The sequence below is a fragment of the Crocuta crocuta genome, unplaced genomic scaffold (genome assembly GCF_008692635.1).
Source record: "Crocuta crocuta isolate KB4526 unplaced genomic scaffold, BGI_CrCroc_1.0 scaffold384, whole genome shotgun sequence".
Lineage (NCBI taxonomy): Eukaryota > Metazoa > Chordata > Mammalia > Carnivora > Hyaenidae > Crocuta > Crocuta crocuta.
The window spans coordinates 1770788-1777162 of NW_027532182.1; positions in this window are offsets into that span (position 1 = coordinate 1770788).

The window sequence follows — 6375 nt, forward strand, 5'->3', positions numbered from 1 at the left end:
CACCTCAGGGTGACTTGGGTGGTCTGTTGGAGCTCTGCCATTCCAGAACATGTCCAGCCCTGCCTGTTTTCCCTCTCGAGCCAGAGTGTAGTTAAGCATTTGCACATCCCAGGCCAGGAGACTAGGTTTAGGAGAGCTTGAGTGTTTTGCTTGCCTCTTGACAGCATTGAGTCCAAGTGTGGTTCTCTAGCTTCAAGGTGTCTGTTTGCTACCTCACCGTTTTTATTAGGACATCTAAAGACGGCAGGCGTTAATTAGGAAACAATTTTTCTGTGTTTGGCTTCTCTCCACACTTTTGGCCCTGTGAGACCTTTTGGACCAGGTTGGATGGCTGTTTCCTGGTATCAAATTCTGCCTATTCCAGATGAAGGAACCATGATAGAGGAGCAAGACTGTTATTTGCCTTGGCGGTAGCAGCAGCAATGGTGATATCAGTGGTGTGGTTATAGATGGAGGTGAGGATAAAGAATCCACTAGTAGGGGTGCTTGGGTGGCTCAGTGAGTTGAGCATCTGACTTCGGCTCAGGTCATGATCTCACGGTTCGTGAGTTCACACTCTGCATCAGGCTCTGCGCTGACAGCTCAGAGCCTAAAGCCTGCTTCAGATTCTGTGTCTTCCTCTCTCTCTGCTCCTCCCCCCCAAAAATAAATAAACATTAAAAATTTTTTTATAAAAGGGAAAAAAAGGAATCCACTAATAAGTAAGAATAAAGCTGGGTATTTCTCAGCAAATCTCCCATTTGCTAACAGGTGGGTTCTGATCTATTTTCCCTAGAAAACGCCGGCATCTAATCAAACAAGAGCATTCCTTCTGAAATGATACCTAGCACACTTATGACCAGACTATACTTGCCTGTTAATTTACTCAAAACAGGGATGCCTGCTAAGCCCCCTTCCCCACCTCTGGCATAAGGACCAGACGTGTGGAGGAGGAATTAGGTCACCAGAGTCCACTGCTGCCTATGGCTTAGTGGTGTAAAGAAGCCAAGGTTTCTAGAAGTATCCGTCTTTTGCCATTTCTGAGATGGTGAGAAAATCCATCTGGCGTGTTTATACCCCTCTTGAGAGCCAAGCCATAAGCTTCCTTTTATATTGTGCTATGAGCTTAGTCACCGCCCCCAGGAAAGACAACCTCACGATGACTTCCTTCCTCACAATCACTGGAGCAGCTCAGGAGGGCATGCACGCCGCTGCACTCCTCAGGGCCTGGCACACTGTCAAACGGTAAACTTGCAGAGCAAATCAGAGACCCGGCCTGGTTCGCAAGGCGGGCGGAGTGATCCAGAGTTCAGGCTGCCCCTGTCCTTTTAGCCTCTCACCCTCCTTCCTCTGCGCCTCCACCTCCTTTCCTTCCGGTCTCTCCATCTGGAAACCATGAGCCTCGTGGATTCCAGACGCAAATTCTCAGATTTCAGATGTTTGGGAAATTTCTCTGCTTGGGTCATTCTTCAAGAGTAAAAGAATTCAAGATGGGAGGGAAAACAGCTGAGACCCTTCCACAGAAAACAAAGAAGGTGTGGTGCTTATCCATGCCCTCTGCCAACTCAGCGCCAAGCCCACAGCAATATCTAACTTCAGAAAAAGTACGGAGCTCTGTCCCTCAGCCCCCGGAAGAGAACAGAATAGAAAAACAAAATCTCCACTCATAATAACATACTTTTCTCCCTTGTGAGGCATAAACACAACTGGCATCAGATAATAAGACCAAATTGATGTTGTGTGTGTTACTAGGGAAGGGAAGGTTCTCTGGAGAGTAGAACTGCCCACGATGGGATGAAGTGAAAGGTAAACTTTAGCCTAAATTGTTAGGGAGAAACTGTTAACATTACGAACCACTGAACCCCAGTGTGGAATCTCCAGGAAAAAAGAGCAATGTGTGGTCTTTGGAACATGAAACGAGCTTGTTCCTGATCCCGGTTTCAGAAACAGACAAACTTGGTTCTGGTCCTGGCTCTGTCCTTAGCTCTGAGGGATTAAATGAGAAGCTGGATCTACAGGACCTACCTGGACTTAGGAAGTGGTAGCCTGTGATTACTATTTATTGTGATGATGTCATGCATCTGAATGGAGTCTTCTGGGGACTGTGGAAGATGGAGCTTGCCCTTAACATTGCCCCACGCTGGCTCCTCTGCTCAGCCTCCGGGTCTTCCCCAAGGCCACTTCACAGCCCTCTCTACCACACCCACCCAATTACACTTTCATATCAGTTATAAGTATCTCAAATTATATGCGCTTACTTGTTAATACAGTAATTTTCTGAAGGCTGTATTGTCTGTTCACTGCTATATTAGCAATGCTGACAAAATTGCCTGCCACAAAAGAGATGTTCAAGAAATACTCCTGGACTTTGGGACTAATGTGTCGATAGCATCCATATCCAGAGTCACTCCAGATATTACATCTTGATGCAGAAGACTGTGAGACGCCCTTAGCGACATCTACACCAGCATGAGTGTCCAAAGCCCGTGATGCCATCAAAAGGCACCTGCTTTCCCCAGGAGAAGGGGGACAAGAGCTGGGAAGCCTAGCCACCGCCCCCGCCATGCCATGCATGAGCTGTGCAGCACTTGGCAGGTCAACTTCCCAGTCTGAACACTCCTAAAATGAGGGGGTAGCGTCTGCCAGATTGGATCTCTCCACCTCTTCCAGCTCTAACACCGTAAGGACTTAGCAAAGTGAGAAGTGACGGTAGCAATGGAAACACCTTCCTTTAAGAATCCCCAACTCTTCCTCCCCTCCGTGAGTGTGAGTGTGTCTGTGTGTGTGCGTGTGTGCACGTGCATATGCGAGATATGTATGCATGTGTGTCCACGGGGGGGCTGTGCACACACACTGGGGCTATCCCAGGAAAGCTGGACTCAAACATAGACTTTATGGAGAGCAGTGGTTCCCCAAATGCTTTGGACTGAATATTCGAGTACCCCCCAAATTCATACGTTGCAGTTCTACTTCCCAGTGTGATGGTATTAGGAATAATTAGGTCATTAATGTGGAGCCCTCATGGATGGGATCAGTGCCCTTAGAAAGGGACCCCAGGGAACTTGCTCCCTTGCCCCTTTCTCCATGTGAGGACATGGTGACAAATGGGCAGGCTGTCACCTGGAGGAGGCCCTCACAAGACCCTGACCATGACCTTGGACTTCCAGCCTCCAGAACTATGAGGAATCAACTTCTGCTGACAAAGCATCCAGTCTACGGTGTTTTGTTCTAGCAGCCCTGGCAGACTAAGACACTAAAGTGCGCCTGAGCCATGAAAAAATGCACTGTAGTCAAGTAACATGGGAAGTGAAAGAGGAGGCTGCACAAAGTCCCTATGGGACTTCTCAGACCTTCTAATATGTTCGTGAGCATCGTGGAACTTCGAAGGGAACCAGGTATGGTGTTCTGATGTTCCATGAAACAGTTATAGAAAACACAGATTTAGAGAGGAGTCCCAATGACCTCATTTAACTGGTGAACAATCAGGCCAAAAGAGAATGATTTGCCTGAGGTCATTGGAGAACCTGGTTCTTATCCAGATTTGTCCACAATCTCCCAGAAGAGAAAGTCTGGTCGTGACCCAAAAGCCCACATTAGAACATTCTGGGAGATACCCCAAGCTTTGATCTTTGACCCTAAAGGGAAGTGAGCTTTCCACAGGGTGGAATTTCTAGTCTCGGGGCTTGCACAGACGTTGGCGTTCAGCACAAGAAGATCTTTCTCATCAGTGGCACCGTCTAGAATATGAGGTGCAGCTCTAACAAGCCATGGCTCTGTCTCCTTCTCTCTCTCTGGTTCTCTTCCTCCACCCCCACCCCGTACCCACACTCTCTTCTCCAGCTTGCATCCTGGGGTTACTGCTGTGGCAAGTAAAGACAGTGCTAGCCTGCTTGACTGAGACCTGTGTCCCCGCGATACACCAGGCACAGGGGAAGGTGCTCAGTGAGCCTCATGCATTGGCAGGACCCTCCAGCCCTGCTCACTGGTTACCTCCATTCTCAGGACTAGGAAACTGAGGCGTAAGTTCGTTAAAAATGAGAGTCTGTGGGATGCCTGGGCAGCTCAGTCCGTTAAGCTTCCAACTCTTGATTTCGGCTCAGATCATGGTCTCACGGTTCATGAGTCCAAGCCCCTGCATCGGGCTCCACGCTGACATTGTGGAGGCTGCTTGGGATTCTCTCTCTCTCCCTCTGTCTCTCTGCCCCTCCCCCACTTGCACATGCTCTCTGTCTCTCAAAATAAATAAATAAACTTAAAAAAAAAAAGGCAGTTTTTGTCTGGCCCCTTCCAGAGGGGGCCGTGGACTATTTTCAAATGCCTTCTGTGGCACTTCAGCCTCAGTGTGGTGGTGGTGGTAGCACAGGGCTGGGAAGTATCAGCGAGGGTATGTGCGCAGAACCAGACGGAAATGTGGGTACAAAAAAAAAGCCTGGCACCCCTCCCAACTGCCATTATTTAAACATGAGGTCAACACTTCTGTCGAGGATAGAATGGCCCACACCTTTCTCTGGGTGCAGTGTGTAGGCGTGCGGTTGGGGGGACATTGGAAGCGACACCCCCATCTGCATACCACACTCAGAAACAAAAGCCCGGGCCCCCTTTTTAGAAAAGACCATTTAGCGACCATCTTTTGTCATTCCAGCATCCCCCGTTTGTGGGGTCTCACCCCCCACCCACTTCCAAATGGCTTTTCAAAGTATTTCTCCCGGAAAGGAGTTTGTAGAAGTGCAATGTTCTACCTCACTACAACTTTAGTGAGGTTTTTACACCTCCTCGACAGAGCGGTCACGCGTCAGGCAGGGTGTGTGCGTGTGTGTGTGTGTGTGTGTGTGTGTGTGTGTGTGTCTGACACCCTCCGTGCAGTTGCAGGCTGTCTTGTACAGAGTTCATGCTCCTCCGAGGAAAGAAGAGGCACGGGGTTGTATTTGCTTAGGAGATAAGTAGATCGGCTGCAATGTAACAAGAGCATTTAGCAATGGTAAGAAATAAATACCCTGCTTGACCGAACAGCTGTCTCCCCTCCGCCTCCTCCTCCTCACCCCTTCCTTAGCCCACTCCGACCCTTTCTCTCCCAGGAACAAAGGCACAGCATCCAAAGGACCTCATGGACACAGGCAAGCCTCAAAGAAGCTATCAGCCCCGTGGTCCCTGATTTGCCTCACGATGGTTCACAATTATCGAGGGATTCCATTTCTAGGAATGCACAACTCCTATCTATGGCCTTGAACCAGATCTACCCCCATCCCATTCCATGTACGCTTAGCCTGACATAGCAGAACACTGAGACAGCCGGTTAATTTGAGAGGAAAACCACTTCAACCAGCTGCTTGGCAGAGGTTAAATAGAACCAGTACAATGTTGACTGCATTATGCATCTAAAAGAGAGGTTTTGTGGGCATAGCTGGAGAAAAATCCTCTTGTGACCTTGAGCTTAATGTCCTTGTATCAACACCAACTCAAAGATTCGTTGATGAAGACTCAAGATGACAACACTTCCAACAATCAGCATCCCACTGGCTTCTTTTCATGGACAAGTTCACTATGCCTTTTCCTCAAGCTTTCTCTTCCTGAAATGGAGGTAGGAGTGAAATAATGGGTCAGGAATCCTGCGCCTGGCATGTATTAAGTCACTTTAAACAAGTAACTTACATTCCCTGTGTCTCCTTTTCTCCATCTCTAATAATAGAACCTGACATACGGAGTTGATGAGAATGATCAAATAAGATAATGCATAAAAAGTTCCTAATACAGTGCCTGGCACATAGTGAGCCCTCAAGAAATAAAATAGTTATCATATATATTAGCATTATTATAATAAATTGAAGTATGAAAAAAAGAATTTTGAAAGGAAATTCGGTGGTATCCAATCCCATTTCTAGATCTCTCTAAGAAATAGGACACATATACAAAGCTTTTGCATAAGAATGTTCTTGTAGCATTGCTTCTAATGGCAGAAATGCGGTAATGACTTAAGTATCCATTGATATGAGAATAGCTAAGTATTTCAGAGTCCACCCATGGATAGGAACACTCTACGGAAAATTGAGGGTGGGTTTCTCACTGCCTGCTCAATGCAGCCAACAGTGCCTTTGAAAATCACCAAGTTCTCCGTATTTAGATTGGCAATCACAGCTTTCCTTCCTGTAATCACAGAACATTCTCGGGGATGCTAATGAGATGATGATTTTGTTTTACGGGGAAGAATGGATTTGCATCACTCAAGCCAAACTGAACGGGCACAAACCCTGAAGAGGAAGGGATTGAAGGACGTGGCTGAAAGACACCCTTAATCCCAGCACAAACCCATTTTGTTTCTGTGACCTTCATGTCATGGGGCCACTAGAGTGGACCAAATCTGGTAAGGCTCTGACTTTTAACCATTGAAACCCTCCTCAG